A 5,724-nucleotide genomic window follows, 5' to 3' on the forward strand; every position below is an offset into this window, starting at 1 on the left:
ATTATATATATCCTAAAAGGAAAAGGAAAAGGAAATAATAATTATTATTATTATTGTTATTATGTGAGTCTATAAATAGCATTAGAATGCTTAAGATGGAAATAAAGGAAAAAGAAAAAGGTTCTTTATCTTCTTCTCTAAGATAACCCTCTGTTGTCGCCGCCTCAGTTAAAGTTAAGATTGGTCTCTTTGGAAGCTTGAGGATTTAAAGTGATGAATTTTTCATCAAGGATAAGAGGATTTTCCAACCTCCATCTGAGTAACCTTGGTAAGCTAATGAAATTAAATTAATATTTTATTAATTTAATTTTGGATCTATTTGAGGTTTCTTTAAAGGTTCAATTGGCTAAACTTTTTAAGATCTAAATCTTGGATTTTTCCCAATCAAGGTTGAATTGGTTTCAACCCAATTTTTAGAAAGTTAATTTGGGAGAATTTTTGGGTGTTAGTCAATTGCCAATTTCATTTAATTAAGATACTAAGTTTTCCTTTTATGATTAGGATCAAGTTAATTGGAGAATTTTTACTGTCAACTAGGAACTACCTTTGTTTGGCTAAAATCTCCAGGTAAGAGATTCTCCTACTAGACCTTCGAACTGAATTCAAGAGACCGCATGTAATTATGATTGTGCATTGATGGTAGCTAAAATGCATAATTTGATGATAATGATTATACTGAGATTATGATGATAGTTGATGTTGATGATGATGACTGAGATTATTATGTTGATGATTGATGATGATGACTGATGTTATGTTAATGACCGGTAGTATGTTGTTGATGACTGTTGAGGATTGTTAATGCATGATATATTAATCACATGATTAAGGACGTTAAGATTAATACTCATGCCATGTTATGATGTTATGTTATGCTACATGCTATGGATAGGGTGTTCTGTTAACTTTGTCTATTAGAGTCGTACCTGCATGGGTGTCCTTCGGGATCACCACCTATTTAGGACTGAGTGGTCCGACGGGACGCCAGTCTAGCATGGATAAAGATATGATTCGAGTGATTCGACGGGGTCCTCGCATCCCGATTGTCTTAGTGTTACCCCCGGGTTCACTACAGACCAGCATGTCCTAGGTGCTCCCCCGGGACACCGAAGACCAGATTTTCGTTCCTACGGGAGCGCATGTTGCACGTGTTCGGGAACGTGCCAGAGATTGGGTACCATTTTCAGGACTCTAATGGGAAGTTAACAGACACCTAGCGGGACTAGTAGTAGGTCCCTTACTGAGTATATGTTTATACTCACTCTTTCTATGTTTAACATTTCAGGCGAAGGTAAAGGTAGACGAAAGCTGGCGAGCGACAGAGAAGGATCCGTGACATGCCATATGGGGGCTCAGTTTTGCTTCCGCGTTTATGTTTCAATGTTTTCATATTCCGTTTTTAATGAAAATTTAGTCTTCCCTCGTTTCAAAAAGGTGTCTCTTGTCATTGTTTCTTTTTAGTAACGACCTCAGCTTAGTATAAAGAGTTGGGTCGTTACAGTTGGTATCAGAGCGTCAGCTTTTAGGTTCTGTAGACTAACTTACGATGTGAGTCTCTGATTTTGTCTCTATATATGGCTATTACGGTCCTTCGTCACTCGCCAGGTATGTATTTTATGATACATGATTATGAATATGCACGTGACCTTGCCTGTATTAAACTAGAACTGCATGAATGTTATGATTTAAATGGTGATGGTTTTGGTGTTGAAGTTTAAGAAAAATGTTGCCACGTAGAGGTGCTCAATGAGGTGGTTGAGTAGGCAAAACAGTAGAACGTGTTCAGCCTGATGAACTGCTTTGTGACTGGATATCTAAGACATTAGTTATGTTGGTGGTTTTAAAGGAAACTAAAGGCATGGTTAAGTTCAAGTATATCAAACACATTTGACGGTGTTTAGAATTGAGTTGCTGGAGAAGGAACAAAGTAAACTTTAGTGCATAGTTATTTTGGTGAGATTTCAAGAAATTGTTTTGAGTTTACCATGAAGGATAAGTTACATCTAGTTTAAAGTACAAGTGATGAAATAACGAATTTCTTTAGAATAACTAGTTAAGTTGATGTCATTAAAGAAAGCAATAGTTGGACATGAGTTTGAACTTTATCAAACAAGAAAAGAGAAATTAGTGACTTCTAAAGATTGCTAAATGGTGGAGAATACCTTTTTGGTCGAAGTTTGAAGTTGGAAAATAGAACGTAGTTTTTGAAGGTTTATGAATTAAGTTTTACTTGGATAAGTGTAAAGGAAAGAAAAGTGTTTGAGAAAAGTAATATTTTGTCAAGTGAAGTAAAGCATTGCGCAACATGAGAGTTGCACTTAGGAAAATATTATGGCAAAGTTACCAAGTTGACAATGCTACTTAGGAACAAGAGTATGACAAGAGAGCTCGATACTCGAAATTGTTCAAGAACTAAAACTTTCGAGGACGAAAGTTTCTTAGCGAGGGAAGATTGTAACACCCCATAAATTTAAGGAACTTATTATGGGTATTACATTAAGTGGAATTAGAAGTTAAGGAATGTATTTGGTGTTTTGTGTTAGATTAATTAAATATATATACATGGGTGTGTATATTTAATTAAAGATTTTGGAATTTGGTAGAATTTGTGAGAGCCAAGTATCCCAAGCTGTTCAAAGATTAGAACTTTCGAGGACGAAAGTTGTTAAAGGAGGGAAGATTGTAACGCCCCAAAAATTAAGATAATTTATTGGGCGTTATTTTGAATCCATTTAATGAGAATTATTTGATTTATGTGGGAATTGAAATTAATTAAATATTTCTTGGATGAATATTTAATTAATTAGAGGTTTTGGCACGTGGTGTTTGTTAAGTTTTTGTTTAAATGGTAGGTTAAGAGAATTAAGTAAAGTTGTGGATTTTTAGTGTTGTTGAAGTTGAATTTAATTAAATAATTATGGATGTTATTTAATTAAATTGTGGGGTGGAAAGTTTGTTGGAGATTGAATAATTATATGTATATGTGGAAATATATATATAATTATTATGTTAAAGGAAACGATAATTATATTTGTTGAAATATAATTATTTAAGGAAAAAATAGTTGTGTTTTGGAGAAAGGATATTTATTAAAGGAGAAAAAGTAAAATAATTATATTTTGGGAAAATATAATTATTTGTAAAAGGATAATTAATTACTTTGGAGAAAGATAAACAATAATTAATTATTTGTAAAAGGATAATTACTTTGGAGAAAGATAAACAATAATTAATTATTTGTAAAAGGATAATTACTTTGGAGAAAGATAAACAATAATTAATTATTTGTAAAAGGATAATTACTTTGGAGAAAGGTAAACAATAATTAATTATTGTGGAAGATAATTAATTATTTTTGAGAAAGATAAATAATAATTAATTATTGTAGAAGATAATTAATTATTTTGGAAGAAAGGTAAATAATAATTAATTATTGTGGATGATAATTAATTATTCTGCAGAAAGATAAATCTTGATTATGGAGTGAAGTTGTTATGGTTGGTTTAAGATAATTCATGTTGGAAGTTATAAGTGATTTATTGGAAAAGATTTGATTGATTAAATTAATTGAGGACTTAAGTTAATTTGAGATTTTGGAGGGAAAAGTTAGTTTTTGTGGAATTGTAATTAATTGAGTATATATATATGGATATATATATTTAATTAATAATATGGAAAAGTGAAGTTAATTATATGATGGAATATAATTATATTTGTTTGGAAAAGAAGATAATCCATAAGGAGAGAGATGGTTGATTTGATTGGACAAAAAAGATATATATTTATTTGCAAGAGAGAATAATGGTTTAAATAAATATATATTTATTGTAGATTTTGGTGAGAGAAAAATAATAATAATAAAGAAGTATTATTATTATTACTAATAGTTGTAAATGCCTAAGATTAAGGCATTGATTTAGGAAAGATAATGGGAATAAAGATATATGTATATTTTTTTGGTATTATATATATATCCTAAAAGGAAAAGGAAAAGAAAATAATAATAATAAATATTATTGTTATTATATATATCCTAAAAGGAAAAGGAAAAGGAAATAATAATTATTATTATTATTGTTATTATGTGAGTCTATAAATAGCATTAGAATGCTTAAGATGGAAATAAAGGAAAAAGAAAAAGGTTCTTTATCTTCTTCTCTAAGATAACCCTCTGTTGTCGCCGCCTCAGTTAAAGTTAAGATTGGTCTCTTTGGAAGCTTGAGGATTTAAAGTGATGAATTTTTCATCAAGGATAAGAGGATTTTCCAACCTCCATCTGAGTAACCTTGGTAAGCTAATGAAATTAAATTAATATTTTATTAATTTAATTTTGGATCTATTTGAGGTTTCTTTAAAGGTTCAATTGGCTAAACTTTTTAAGATCTAAATCTTGGATTTTTCCCAATCAAGGTTGAATTGGTTTCAACCCAATTTTTAGAAAGTTAATTTGGGAGAATTTTTGGGTGTTAGTCAATTGCCAATTTCATTTAATTAAGATACTAAGTTTTCCTTTTATGATTAGGATCAAGTTAATTGGAGAATTTTTACTGTCAACTAGGAACTACCTTTGTTTGGCTAAAATCTCCAGGTAAGAGATTCTCCTACTAGACCTTCGAACTGAATTCAAGAGACCGCATGTAATTATGATTGTGCATTGATGGTAGCTAAAATGCATAATTTGATGATAATGATTATACTGAGATTATGATGATAGTTGATGTTGATGATGATGACTGAGATTATTATGTTGATGATTGATGATGATGACTGATGTTATGTTAATGACCGGTAGTATGTTGTTGATGACTGTTGAGGATTGTTAATGCATGATATATTAATCACATGATTAAGGACGTTAAGATTAATACTCATGCCATGTTATGATGTTATGTTATGCTACATGCTATGGATAGGGTGTTCTGTTAACTTTGTCTATTAGAGTCGTACCTGCATGGGTGTCCTTCGGGATCACCACCTATTTAGGACTGAGTGGTCCGACGGGACGCCAGTCTAGCATGGATAAAGATATGATTCGAGTGATTCGACGGGGTCCTCGCATCCCGATTGTCTTAGTGTTACCCCCGGGTTCACTACAGACCAGCATGTCCTAGGTGCTCCCCCGGGACACCGAAGACCAGATTTTCGTTCCTACGGGAGCGCATGTTGCACGTGTTCGGGAACGTGCCAGAGATTGGGTACCATTTTCAGGACTCTAATGGGAAGTTAACAGACACCTAGCGGGACTAGTAGTAGGTCCCTTACTGAGTATATGTTTATACTCACTCTTTCTATGTTTAACATTTCAGGCGAAGGTAAAGGTAGACGAAAGCTGGCGAGCGACAGAGAAGGATCCGTGACATGCCATATGGGGACTCAGTTTTGCTTCCGCGTTTATGTTTCAATGTTTTCATATTCCGTTTTTAATGAAAATTTAGTCTTCCCTCGTTTCAAAAAGGTGTCTCTTGTCATTGTTTCTTTTTAGTAACGACCTCAGCTTAGTATAAAGAGTTGGGTCGTTACAAGGTCCCCTTCTGTTGCATATTACTTTAACATGATTTTAGAGCTAACTTTTAGTACAAGTAGATATTAAATGATTTTGGAGAGTCCATTGCCCCTTGTCCCTAAAAAAAGATTCATTGTTTTCTTCTACAAAACTAAGCCCACACCATAATCTTCCTTTTATTATTATTATTATTATTATTATTATTATTATTATTATTATTA

At 32.2% G+C, this 5,724-nt stretch overlaps 1 long non-coding RNA gene across 1 annotated transcript; it reads left to right on the forward strand.

Moving 5' to 3' along the window:
• Positions 1-156: 156 nt before the first annotated feature.
• LOC127148565 (uncharacterized) lies at positions 157-5,483 on the forward strand. The gene is made up of 3 exons (XR_007819658.1): positions 157-268; positions 502-567; positions 5,307-5,483. It is a non-coding gene; the product is annotated as an uncharacterized LOC127148565 (long non-coding RNA).
• The last annotated feature ends 241 nt before the right edge of the window (positions 5,484-5,724 follow it).

This window comes from Cucumis melo, chromosome 3 (genome assembly GCF_025177605.1).
Source record: "Cucumis melo cultivar AY chromosome 3, USDA_Cmelo_AY_1.0, whole genome shotgun sequence".
Taxonomy (NCBI): domain Eukaryota; kingdom Viridiplantae; phylum Streptophyta; class Magnoliopsida; order Cucurbitales; family Cucurbitaceae; genus Cucumis; species Cucumis melo.